Source organism: Falco peregrinus, chromosome 6 (genome assembly GCF_023634155.1).
Source record: "Falco peregrinus isolate bFalPer1 chromosome 6, bFalPer1.pri, whole genome shotgun sequence".
NCBI lineage: Eukaryota > Metazoa > Chordata > Aves > Falconiformes > Falconidae > Falco > Falco peregrinus.
Window position 1 is genome coordinate 11,651,162 of NC_073726.1, and position 12,063 is coordinate 11,663,224.

Below are 12,063 nucleotides of genomic sequence, written 5' to 3' on the forward strand. Positions count from 1 at the left end.
TTAAAAAAAAAAAAAAACAAAAAAAATTACCCTGCTAATGAAATTACTCTTTACTTTGTGTCTTCTTGTGAGTGACCCAAAGCAAAAAAGCTGCTCTGTTCGAGATACACCAGTAGTATATACCTACCTATCTATCTGTCTATCTATATATGTACACTACACGGGTAGTAACAACAGTACAGGCACACGAGAGCATAACCAGCTGCGGGCTTTGGAACTACTGTTCAGGAGTAGGAAAAAATAATTATCAGGTAGTAATGATTGCAATCCATTTGCAATACTTCTTAGTGTAATTTATTTTTTAAATGTTTGAGGCTGAGGTTTTTCACGCAGTTTCAATCCCCCAAATAGTTTATTTCATCCTTCTGTCACTATCTTATATTCCTTGCTCTAATCATGGACTGGTGCTTTTACCCAGATTTGGTTCTTGACTGGGAGAAGGAGTTTGTGTGATGTCAGGTGTAGGTACAGGAGCATAAGAACTGCAGTAGGACAGGCTAGCTTCCCACCATGTTTTTTATAGCCTTTTCATGTTCTCATCTGTGCCATATACATCCAAACAAGGAAAGAAAGTATATGTTTACGTCAAGCCTAAGTAAAAATCTGTGTGGGATGTTTTTGAGTGTCAGCAGGGTCAATGGAGCATGGCGTTCTTTTCTCATGTTTTAAGTTCGAATGTTGTGAACAGTTAACTAGCTAAGGATGACTGAACTTTGGGAACTGAAGCATAAATTTTGTGTGTAGCATTTATGAAGACTGATGTTAGCTATGGCTCAAATACATAGGGTCTAGATGGATTTTTTTGTTGTTTTTTTTGTTGGTTTTTTTATTCCTGTGTCATTACAGAGGAAAAAAAAAAAGGTACAGCAATAACTATTAACTTTGCAAAAGAAGTGCTGTGCCAAAGTGATTACTTTCCACACTTGCTCCATCATTAGCTATGTAGCCTCTACTGCCAAAACAGAAATATCAACTAGTCTCATACATACCAATGGACAGTTTTTATATCGTCATTAAGCTCAGTTATCCTTGGTTGAAAGAATCTGTGTATTATTGCTCATACAGATCACTCTTTAATGTAGAACTTTTGACACACTGGTGTAGGAATGATAATATTTTTGGAGTTTTGTGTGAGAAATTGCTTGGCCCCATTTTGTTATGCAGAATACAAGACTGACCCTTCCTGGGAAGATAAATGCCTGCACTTTTATTAAAGTGAAAGGGTTGATGCAGCAAGAGAACTTAGACCATGCAAAAGCACAGCAAAGTAATGACATCCTATATTAATGTAGCAGAAAAGTTAGGTGAATTTAGGGAAATCTGAATTGATGGGGTCACCTTTTATGCTTAGTGGTGTCTTTAATGCTTTTAAAACAACAAAAGAAATTGTCATAGACATGTTTGGGAGCACATTTCATGCAGCCGGATTTTAAGAGAACAATATTGTACACAAATACCATACAAAGACCCCGTTGTTAGAACCGCAACTGGAAAACAGTCATACTGTAAGTTCTTAACGTTTGCTTCATGACCAAAATCCTAAAACAACTAGGACATTGGGACCTTGTGACTTCTTCCATGCTCCAGTTTTCATGCATGAGTTTGCCACATCCTCATCATTGCAAGTTTGGGAATAGCCAGCAAAATCCACACTGAGGGCTATTGTGCAAGGGTATTTTTATCTAGATCTTGTGTGTTGTGGTGCCCAGATGATGTAAACCAAGAAAAACAGCTCCTGTCTCAGTCATTCCCTTTAGTAATAGTATGTGCACTGTCTGCATTAGTGGAAAGGGAAGGTGAAACTCAGGCATACCAGAAGAATGACAAAGACAAAACACTATGGGCCTGGTTGTTGTCTTCAAGGTATGAGTGACCCCATTTATACTTCTTGGTTTATTGGAACATGTGAGAGGCTTTTATAAAAATAGGAAGCTGCTTCAAAAATTGTTCATTTTTACAGCAGGGGATTGGAGGGGATTACATAGTAGAATACAAATGAAAATATGATTCAACTTTATTCAGTGTGTATTGGAAAGCAAGCAGGAGCTTATTTATCTGTCTGTAGTCTTCAGTATTTGATACTGTCACATTTTTCATTTCTGCCAATATTAATTCATATTTTATAGTCTAAATGAGTAACCACACCAACTTCAGTGGAGTTGTGTGTGTAAATGCTGCTTATCATGACATATGGATGGAACTGAGTTTAAACTGACATTTAAGAAGTGATTATCCACTCAGACCATAAAAAATAAACTATTTTTACAATGGAAAACTTCCTGTTGTGTATAAATGTAAAGAATTAACACTATTTAGTGATTAACTTGACTTTTATAACAGCCTAATTAGAACAACTCCTGATAAGGAAGCATGGATTAATGACAGTATTTATTGGGATACAAATACAGTGAAAAAGAACTAAACACCAACTGTGAACTCAAGGTAAAAAGAAACTCAATTTGTGAATTACAATCGACATTGCTCAAAACACTTCCGTACAACAACAGAACTGCTTAGCACAGGGAAAGAAAGGGAGGCCACAGGAGCTGCCGTTTTCTCCTGTTGATATAATGTTATTAATTTTGATGGCATTTCTCCAGCAAATGTTTCACATAAATCATGTATCATCACTTGAGGCAGAATGATGGCACAAAGGAATATTACAGTTGCCCTGTGATCTACCTAAAGCTAATTGTTTGCATCGGTTTCACTAGTTTTCAACTGGCAGGAAAAAAACTGATTAAAAATATGATTTATGTTCTATTTTACACTTCTCAGATGGGTTTAAGACACTTAAATCATCTGTCTTCTGTCCTTACCCATTCCAGATCTCTGTAACGTCCTTTTTCTATTATTTGATTTCTTCTATCTCTTTGCATGTGTAGGGTTGTTTGACACATCTCTACCTCCATTCTTTCCATCTTTGTATTCCACGTGCTATGACTCTGCTGGTCCTTCCCTTCCCTTGTTTCTTCCAGATCCATTTTGTCTTCTAAGCTGTATGATTTCCAGGGCTTTCTGTACCCATTTAGCACTTTCACAGTTGCATATTTTCTTCAGTACTCTGTTTTTCAACTTCGTCTAATCCAGTGTTTCCAGACCTATAGTCCTTATGTTTTGTTTCTTTGATTTCAAGAAGAAATGTTTCTAATGCTTTGCTTCAAAAAAATCAGGAAAGACCTACCTGGCCCATCCTTACACTGACGCTCCAGGTCTCAGCTACTACTGGTAGGTTCCTGCGCTTCAGTTTCTCGTATGGGAGCCTCATTGCCTGTTGCACACAAAGATGGCTGATGCATGCGGTGCAGAAAGGAAACCCTGTCTGTTACGGAGGGCTAGCCTGCTCTCACACAGAACTTTAAGACAGAGTGACAGCAAAGTGGCATCTACCAGTGGTGCAACGGAGCCTCTGCACGACTACAAGCCTGGGTAGCTCTTAAACTACTGGAGAGGAGCAGTTCGCTTTTCTTTGGCACTCACTACCGCCGCACTACAGCAGTCCTGTCTGGCGGGCCAGAATCCATTCACCACAGCGCACTGCTGCGAGCATGTGTTGTCGATCGCAGCATTCCTAGCAGTTTTGTCTGCCAGTGTCAGCATCAGGCCTGCTGGTCTCCTCGCATGCTTTCAACTATTTTATTGTAATTCCTCCCCATTTCCTGTTTGTTGCCTGCTATTTTTCTGCTGTTGCTGCTGTTTTTCCATTCTTTCCAGTCCTCCCAGTCTCGCAGGCCAGCTGTCACTCCCAGCTGCCATGGAGCCCACCGTCTCCCATATTCCACCCCTCCTGCTGCTGTAGGGGCATCACCCACAGCCTCTCTCTCCCTCTGCAGGAAATAGCTATCATTCCTGCTGTACTACACACCATGGCTATTGGAGGACATTAGTTAAATAACTAAATTGTCTTGAGACTGAGCACCATGTAAGGGTTACAGCATGATCATATTTGTTCTGGGCAATCAACTTTATGTAATGGGAAACTCCATCCAAAGCTGAATCCTAGGAAAAAGCTGGGTGAGACTATCAAATACATAATGTTACCCTTATCTAGTGCAGCACTATGCAGAAACTTCACACTTCAATGAAATTATCCTCAAAAGAGCAAGTTTGGCCCAGAAGTATTGTGGCTGGATGGTAATCTGAGAAATTGCTTTGCTTTTCTACTTATTACAAACTCTCTAATTCTGAGATTCACATTCCTATTTCTGGAAACAAATCCATGACCCTAGATAATTAATTTGCTTTAACAGTCAACAGGAAAATGGAACTGCCATTTATCTTTCAGCTTGACTTTGTATACAGACTCAGGCAATTACATCTTCATCTTTTAGTTAATTTTATCTGCTACAGACTCAGTTAAATGTACTTGCAGATTTCAGTTATTTCCTGAAAGTCTGCAGGATATGAGCAATTGCTGTTTATATATTAATCACTGAAATGTTTTATCCTGACTTCCTAAGGAAATAAAGCTTATATGAGCAATGCACATGTTTGTGTGCACACTTCTTTATCTGTCCTTTCACTCTGTCCTGTATCGAATTGACTAATTTCAACCTATCTGAAGGACAGTCGTTCTTTTAGAGATGAATTATGTACTCCTTAAATGCTCTGTTGTCCTTAATAGTTATGGGAGGTTTTTTTTTCCTTTCACAGAGGAAAAGGTTGCAATATGAACCTTCCACCTATTAGACTCAAGAAAATCCACACTCAAGAGGAATGAGTGCCCCAACCATGGAAGAAGCTTCAATTGGGCAACTTAACTTACTAGGCACTGTTGGAAGCCACAAATGGACAAGGAACCAACTTCAGCAGTTTTGCTGCTTGCACAATGTCTGGGTTTGTTCACTTGATTTTCTTAAAATCCTGAATGCCGGGTCACATGGCATGCATGGGAATAAAGTATGAAAATAATTATTTTAATAACTAAACACTTCTAGTAAAAATTTTAAGTTTCAAATGCCTTTAGTCATTTATCTGTAATGATTTTTTGCCTTTTAATAATTGCCAGATTTACAACCATATTTTTTTCAATGAGGTCAGCACATTCTTGTGGCTGGGAGAGGTCCATATCTGCTAGCTTTCCACTAAGAAATGCAATAAATGGCTGCTATGTCATCGTCAGTGGCACAGAAGAATGTGGGATATGGTACCATCTCTCCCCTGTGCTGCTTAGAAGATGTGTCCTCTGAGAGCTCAGGTTTGCAGATGGAGCAGGTAAAAAAATAAAAAGCTGAAAGTTAGGGGATGGCAATGCAGTTGTATTGCCCTCCACCCAAACTGATGTTCTTGTAGCCTCCTTTGTCTCTGGACCAAATTCAAAAAAGTTGAAAGCGGCAGCAGGGGAAGGAAATACTCCCAGAAATTTGCCAAAATAGTGACATTATGATTGAGTGAAGGAGCACAGCTGCCGCAGAAGAGGATGCAGACTTTGCAGGGCAGGCATGAATCTTCACTGCTCCTGGGCATTCACTGTCAGATACATGAGGATAACCCAGAAATCACCTTCTCCCTCATGATCATTAAGCACAAGCTGTGCAGAGATTAGGGCACTTGAGAAACTGGAGTTCAGACTCAGAGGAGTTGCAGGAGAGGCTAGACCCTTGTGACAGAATGGAAATACCATAACTTCTTAACAAAGGAGAGAAGATCTACTGGAATTTAGCGTAAAACAGAGGTCTGCCTCTTTGCTGTGATAATGTTTGGCAAAACTTGGGGAAAAAAAGGAGGAACAACTGACTTTCTTGAAATCTTATTACTGCATGTATTGGAGATGGTAATAACATTGTAGCTGTGAAGCTCTAAAGATACAATCAAGTGATCTTTCTGGGGAAGCTAATTTACATGATAATTATTTTATTAGAGATGTATACAACTGATGAAAATACAGACAATTTGTAGAGCACATAAGCTGTTCTCCAGCTGTCCTATTGACATTTTTTTGGGTGATGTTTTTAACTTTTACGAATATTTCACATACCTGTTTTACATACCCTTGGTCAAGTTTGCATCACAATTAAAAATATATCTGCTGAGCTTACAAATGAACTAATATTATTCCCTACTGACTTGTATCAGCTTACTTTAAGGCTATTATTGTTTATCATTTTTGTTCTGAAATGCAAATTCATGGTCCCACATGTGGTGAGACCTGTCATGTTGGTTACTACAGAAATAAAGCATAAAAGGTGGCCACAGGCTGAGTTAATACCTTATTTGTTTTTTATCTCATGCATTGGTAGAGTAACCTTACCGTATTTTTTAGATAACTTCTAAAGGTTTGCCATCAGCACATACCATAATTGTAACAAATTACCTAATGTTTGCATGAATGCAAAACCCCTTAATGTAAGTATGCCTGAGGTCATTTGAAATCACACTGCTAAAACAAAACAGGCAGTAAGTGCCATTGCAATCCATTTTAGAAGGAGTGATCTTGTGTCAGGTTTTCAGACATGTCAATAATTCTTATGTATTTCAAGGCCAATTCTTTCCAAAAAAGAAATCTAAATCTTAAGTGTGCAATAATCTTTTCTTTTAGTGCATGTGGAGAGTTTGCCTGTTAGACATCCGCCTTGCGTCAGTACTGTACTTCAGCATGTACGAAGAGAGTTACATAGTCACTTTGGACTTAACTGGCATATTAGTTGGCATTCATTGCAATGAACAGCATGTTTCCAGTGTAGCAAGTGGCAGGAATGCTACTTCAAAAACAACTTTTCTACCATGAGCAGGAGATCTTACTCACAAAAGAGTTAATTTTGGCAAAAAGGTTCTAACTGAGAGATTTTCCAGCTCTCATTTTCATGCATGTTGGTTGCAGGGCTGTCCGGTCTTTTATATTTGCATGTGTTTTGCCTATTAAATTTGTTGGTATCACAGAAGTTATAAAAATTAAGGGCTTTACCAGAACAGAGAGCTACTTCATAGGAGGCCACAAATTGAATTTACAGGATGTCAGCAACTCTAAGCTAATGTGAAAAGGCAACATACTTTTATTAAGAAACAAGCTCCTTAGTGTTAATTAACTGTCAATAATTTATAAGGAAACAAATAAAATTACTACACTTTTTAACCACAATTCAATTTGGAAACAAAAAGTATTTTTTCCCTAGTAATAAGAAATCATGTATTCCACTTAGTTACAATCTCGGATCTTCTCTGAATCTCTGCCCTTAAAGATTAACGCAGAACGCTTGGGATTGCACCTGACTAGGAATTCTTCAATTAAACTTTTTTTTTTTTTTTTAGTTGGAAAATACTCATTGACTATATACTAAGGCATTTGCAAGAACCTAGGTGCTTCAGCAGGACTTTTACTGAAATGCAAAACTCAGAGAGTGAGGGGTATAATGGGTAATGGCTTTGTGATTGTGAAACTCTCTTGGGAGATAAGCAGCAAATTCAGCAGTCTTCTCTGCCTCAGTTAGGTGTTGGGCAGACTTAACTTAGTCCCCTGACTGCTAGGTGTGAGAGAAACTGCTACAGAGCTAATCCAATGATTATTCTGGCTATCTGGGATGTTGGGTACCGGAGTACTTTGTTACTTCATGGCTTTGTTGCAGAGAATTTAAACAAAATGTACAGATACAAAAAGTCATACTCCATCTCTTGCTTAGGAAAACCACTGCAAAGTTGATTTCCTGGTGGTTGGCACAGATTTCTGGGACAGTGAGGAATGGCAGACCTGCAGACTGAACCTGAACCTTTGACAGCCTAGGTAAATCCCTGCCTCTCACTGCCAGACTGTATCTGTGCATCCATAACATTGAAAGGGTTTAGTGTCATTTTATAAGGAAAAAGAATATTTAGGAAGCTTTAAGATGTTTTACACAACCAAAAAACCATTTCCTGATCTAACCTGGTATTGAGCATCTTCCATTAGCAGGGGACATATTTAAAAATATTTATGATTATATATGGCTATAAACTCATATTATTTCAGTTTGACTCTGATTATATTTATATCCTGATATCATTAACATTAAGGATTACTTCCGTTAGCCATGAAATCTGGTACTTTATGATTGACAATGTCCAGTATATAGAAAGGGAGGATCTAATTGGAAAAAATTGACAGAAAACTTGAAGAACTTTATATAACTTCCAAGACAGTGTTTTATAAATTTTTGAGGAAAATCCAATGGCCCCTAAACTCTTTGCCTAAGGTATGCTCTTAAAACTATCAGGTAACATGATGTTGTAGTTTTATAACAACATTTAGCTGCTAATTAACATAGTAACAGATAAGTATTTGGTAAAAATAGAAACAGTTCTTAATTCTTTTTTATCACAGATGTCAACATTTCTTTGCTGTGATTACATCTGGGCTATTTTTCCATTTGGAAGCTAAACGTAAATTCAGATTACAAATGTTTGCTTCTAAAGAATATTTACTGGAAGAAGAAAAGCCTAAAACAGTATGTCTGAGCAGGTCTCTTCTTTTGTAAACAGGATTAACACAAATGCTGCTGCCAGAAGATGATGATTAATGGTTCTAAACACTATGGATCTGCATTATGTAATGCATCTCATATCCTTGAAATGAGGACTGTAATTTGTCATTGTTGTCTAGAGCTAAAATTACAACAGGTAATTTCCAAGAATAGATTGTAGTGTTTTATAATTGCATTTTTTTAAAATTCATATGGTCTTGTATTTGAATAAAAGTTAGATCTCAAAGCAATGCATTCATTTCCTGTGTAGTGACGTGCAATGGCTGGGTAATCAATTATACATTTGTTTAGCTAAAATGACCTCTACGAAATTTCTTATACAGTGTGGTACCCATTAAGTAGCACCACAGGATAAACCCACACTCTTCCCACCAAGCACCGTTTTTCTACTTTTATTTTCCTCATGCCTACTCAATCAGAGGACTGGCAGGGTTTGCAGCTAACCCTTGAGGTGGGAACCTATTCTGCCTGCTCATGAGAATCGCCTTCTGGTCCCTTGTCACCATGCCCTTACGGAGGGCTGCTTTCTCACGGGCCCTCCCTGGCACCTCTCCTTGCCCTTGCTGCGTCCCTCTGTTTTAGACAATGATCAAATTCTCTGACTGGCCTTGGCTCGTACCAGGTATATGGCTCATTGTGTGCTGCAGAGTTCATTAAAAGGCACACCGTATTTCATAGTCAAAGGTCTCTCTGAACCTCTCTGTACTCCTGCACAGAATTACAAAACAATTATGTAAGAGATGCCAGACAGAGAAACCTGATTCATGTTTTTTTGGGGGTTGGTTTTTTTTTTGTTGGTTTTTTTTTTAGGAATGCATTAAGAATCCAGTATTTTGGCTTGTGATATGTTCTAATGTGCCCTACTGATGTGAATAGGAAATTCCATTAAATTGCTGACTCACAATTCTGGAATTGCTCAGTGACCTCAAGTGCTGGAGGACGGCTGTAGCTTGCCTACTTTATTTACTGATGCCGGCTCATAAATGTATCTTGCTAGCTTGGAAACAGAGACAGCTCCCTTGTGGGCCACTTAGTTGAACTTGACTGGAGAATGTCTGCCCCTGGAAAGAAAAATATTTGGTTTTTGACAAAAAGCTGGAAGTTTCTGTGCCAAATGGGACAGTGTTTAGAACAAGCTAGAACAGAATGGAAAGAAGATTAAATTATCATGCTAGAACTGAAAGTTATTCTATAGATGCCTAAAACCAAAATACACCTATGTGGGTATCTGTCTACTGCGAATGTTCTTCCTTTTCTATTTTCAGTCAGTGTCAACTGCATAAAGCTAATGTGTAATCATTCCTATGATTTTCATACAATGAAAAATTGTAAATATTTCAAAAATATAGGCACGTTTTGTTAAATGTATAACATCGGCAGCAAGTGATATGGTCACTTCAAGCTGTTTAAGAGAAGAAAATGCAGGTCCTATCGGTCTTCAAAGACTTTACAGGGCCCTGCAAAATTCATAGTACCCAGAGTTAAATGCCTTTGCATCTAGAATCACATTTAATTGAAGTACAGTCTGGAGGTGCTCTGTGTCTGCTGCCTGTCTCAGAGATGTAAGAATTTATGCGCTATTAAGAATCAATATATTATACAGATTTTTAGTTCAGAATGAGCATATTTAAATTGAGGTCAAATATTGTCATCTGGTGAACATTTCCGCTTTAATCACCCACTCAGACTGGAATCTTAATCACCCCCTTCCAAACACACATCCACTCCATATAAGTACATGTGTATGCGTGTGAATGCATATGTATACATACATGTGTTATTTTGGCAATGGTACTCAGACCTTGTTCATAAAACTATTTTCCGTTACCTGTCCTTGCACATCTCATTTCAGTTTGCACAATATATACTTATAGATTCAGAATTTGAAAGTGATAGGAAAAGAATGCATATTTCCAATGAAGGCATCTGTGTGGTTTTATGTAAGATTTCTGTTATGACTGAATTGAAAAAGGGCAAAGAGAATGTTATAAAGGTAAACCTAGAGAATTTATTGGAATGCTATACTTTTGTTTATTTTTTATTTATCTTACAGATTTCATGAGAAAGTAATAATGGCATTATAGAATTCTGTAAGATAATGTCAAAAATTAAAATGACACATACTCAGGTAAGTTCTGTAAGTATTAAAGTAATTTCTGTAGAATCCTGTCAGCCTCCTCACCTCTGGAGAGTTCTAAAGGATTTTCTGTAGATACTCTCCAGTCTGTTCACAGGAGGGCTGAAGGAATGGATACAGCCGGATGATACACGTGCCTTACTCAGTGAATTACTAGTAGCTATCATTTGCTGCCTTGCCGCAGCAGTAACAAAATAGTAACAGAGAGCAGAACTCCCATATCGGGTAACACACACGCACCAGCTGTCCCTTTAACCCACTGCTCTCCTCCTTTCCCATAAAACCCGTTCCAAAAATCTTTAAACGTTACATATTTCTCATATATGAATAATACTTTGTTTACAATATCGCATCTTAAGTATGCAGTGAATTATGGAAAATTCTGTTTGTAATGGACATAAAAGGCTCACTTCACACTGATAAAAGAAACCCAGAAGTTTGTCCTTCCTGTTGGTATTTGTGTAACTTTAAGAAATGCTTTTGCATCATGTACACAGGTGCCACCGATGCAGGAGTTACCATGGAAACAACACTATTGAATGGCGAAATCAGGCTTCAGAATAGCTTTATCTTAATCACCTTCAATTTTTCCATATGTTCCAAGTATTTTCTCTGTTCAACATGGAGTGAATGTGAAACATAACAAATCTATGGGCTGAAGGACGATACGCTTCACTGGCAGAACTTTTCAGGCATTGCCATCCTCTTTCAGTAATGAATTCCTTTTGTTCCTATTATTGCTTGTGTAAAAAAAAGACCACTAATGGACAAAGCATATATATATTTTGCGTACATATTTTCAGAAGATACTGTAAAGCAGACATCTTCTAGTGGAGACTTTAATAATTTAAGCACTGCCTAAGTAATAGTGATCCCACGAAAAGTCCATCAACGATGCCACACTGTGTTTTATGGAATAAAGGAGAATGGTTAGTTTGAGAGGGGACCCAAGACACCACTGAACCTGCACATAATGGTCAATTGAGCATAGCCGCTATTCTCTTGCATTAAAACCTCTATCAAACAATGCTTCCTTCTTTGACTATAAATTTCATCATATGAAAGAGCTTTTATTATATTTTTGTATTATAAGATGTTCTCAAAGGAAACAGAAAATGTACCTGGTATAATGCTCTACATAAAGAAGAACTCTTTTCTAATAGTGATGACTGGGCAAATGTGTCAAACGTACTTATATAATACAATCCCAATCAAAACTTTTTTTATCATAACGGTCAAGTTTATTGACTATCTGGCAGACCTAATAAAACATTCTTAAACTTTTATGCTCTCTGATAGAGAAAAACAGGGGGGGGAAACAGGTCAAAGAGTACAACAAATAGTTGCTAAGTATATATGTTATATTTAAGACTGACAATAGCATGAAGAAACACCAACACAACTGTAAGTATACAGATACGTATTTAAACTATGATCCTGTCACACATAGCTCCATCTTTGTTGTTCAGCCAC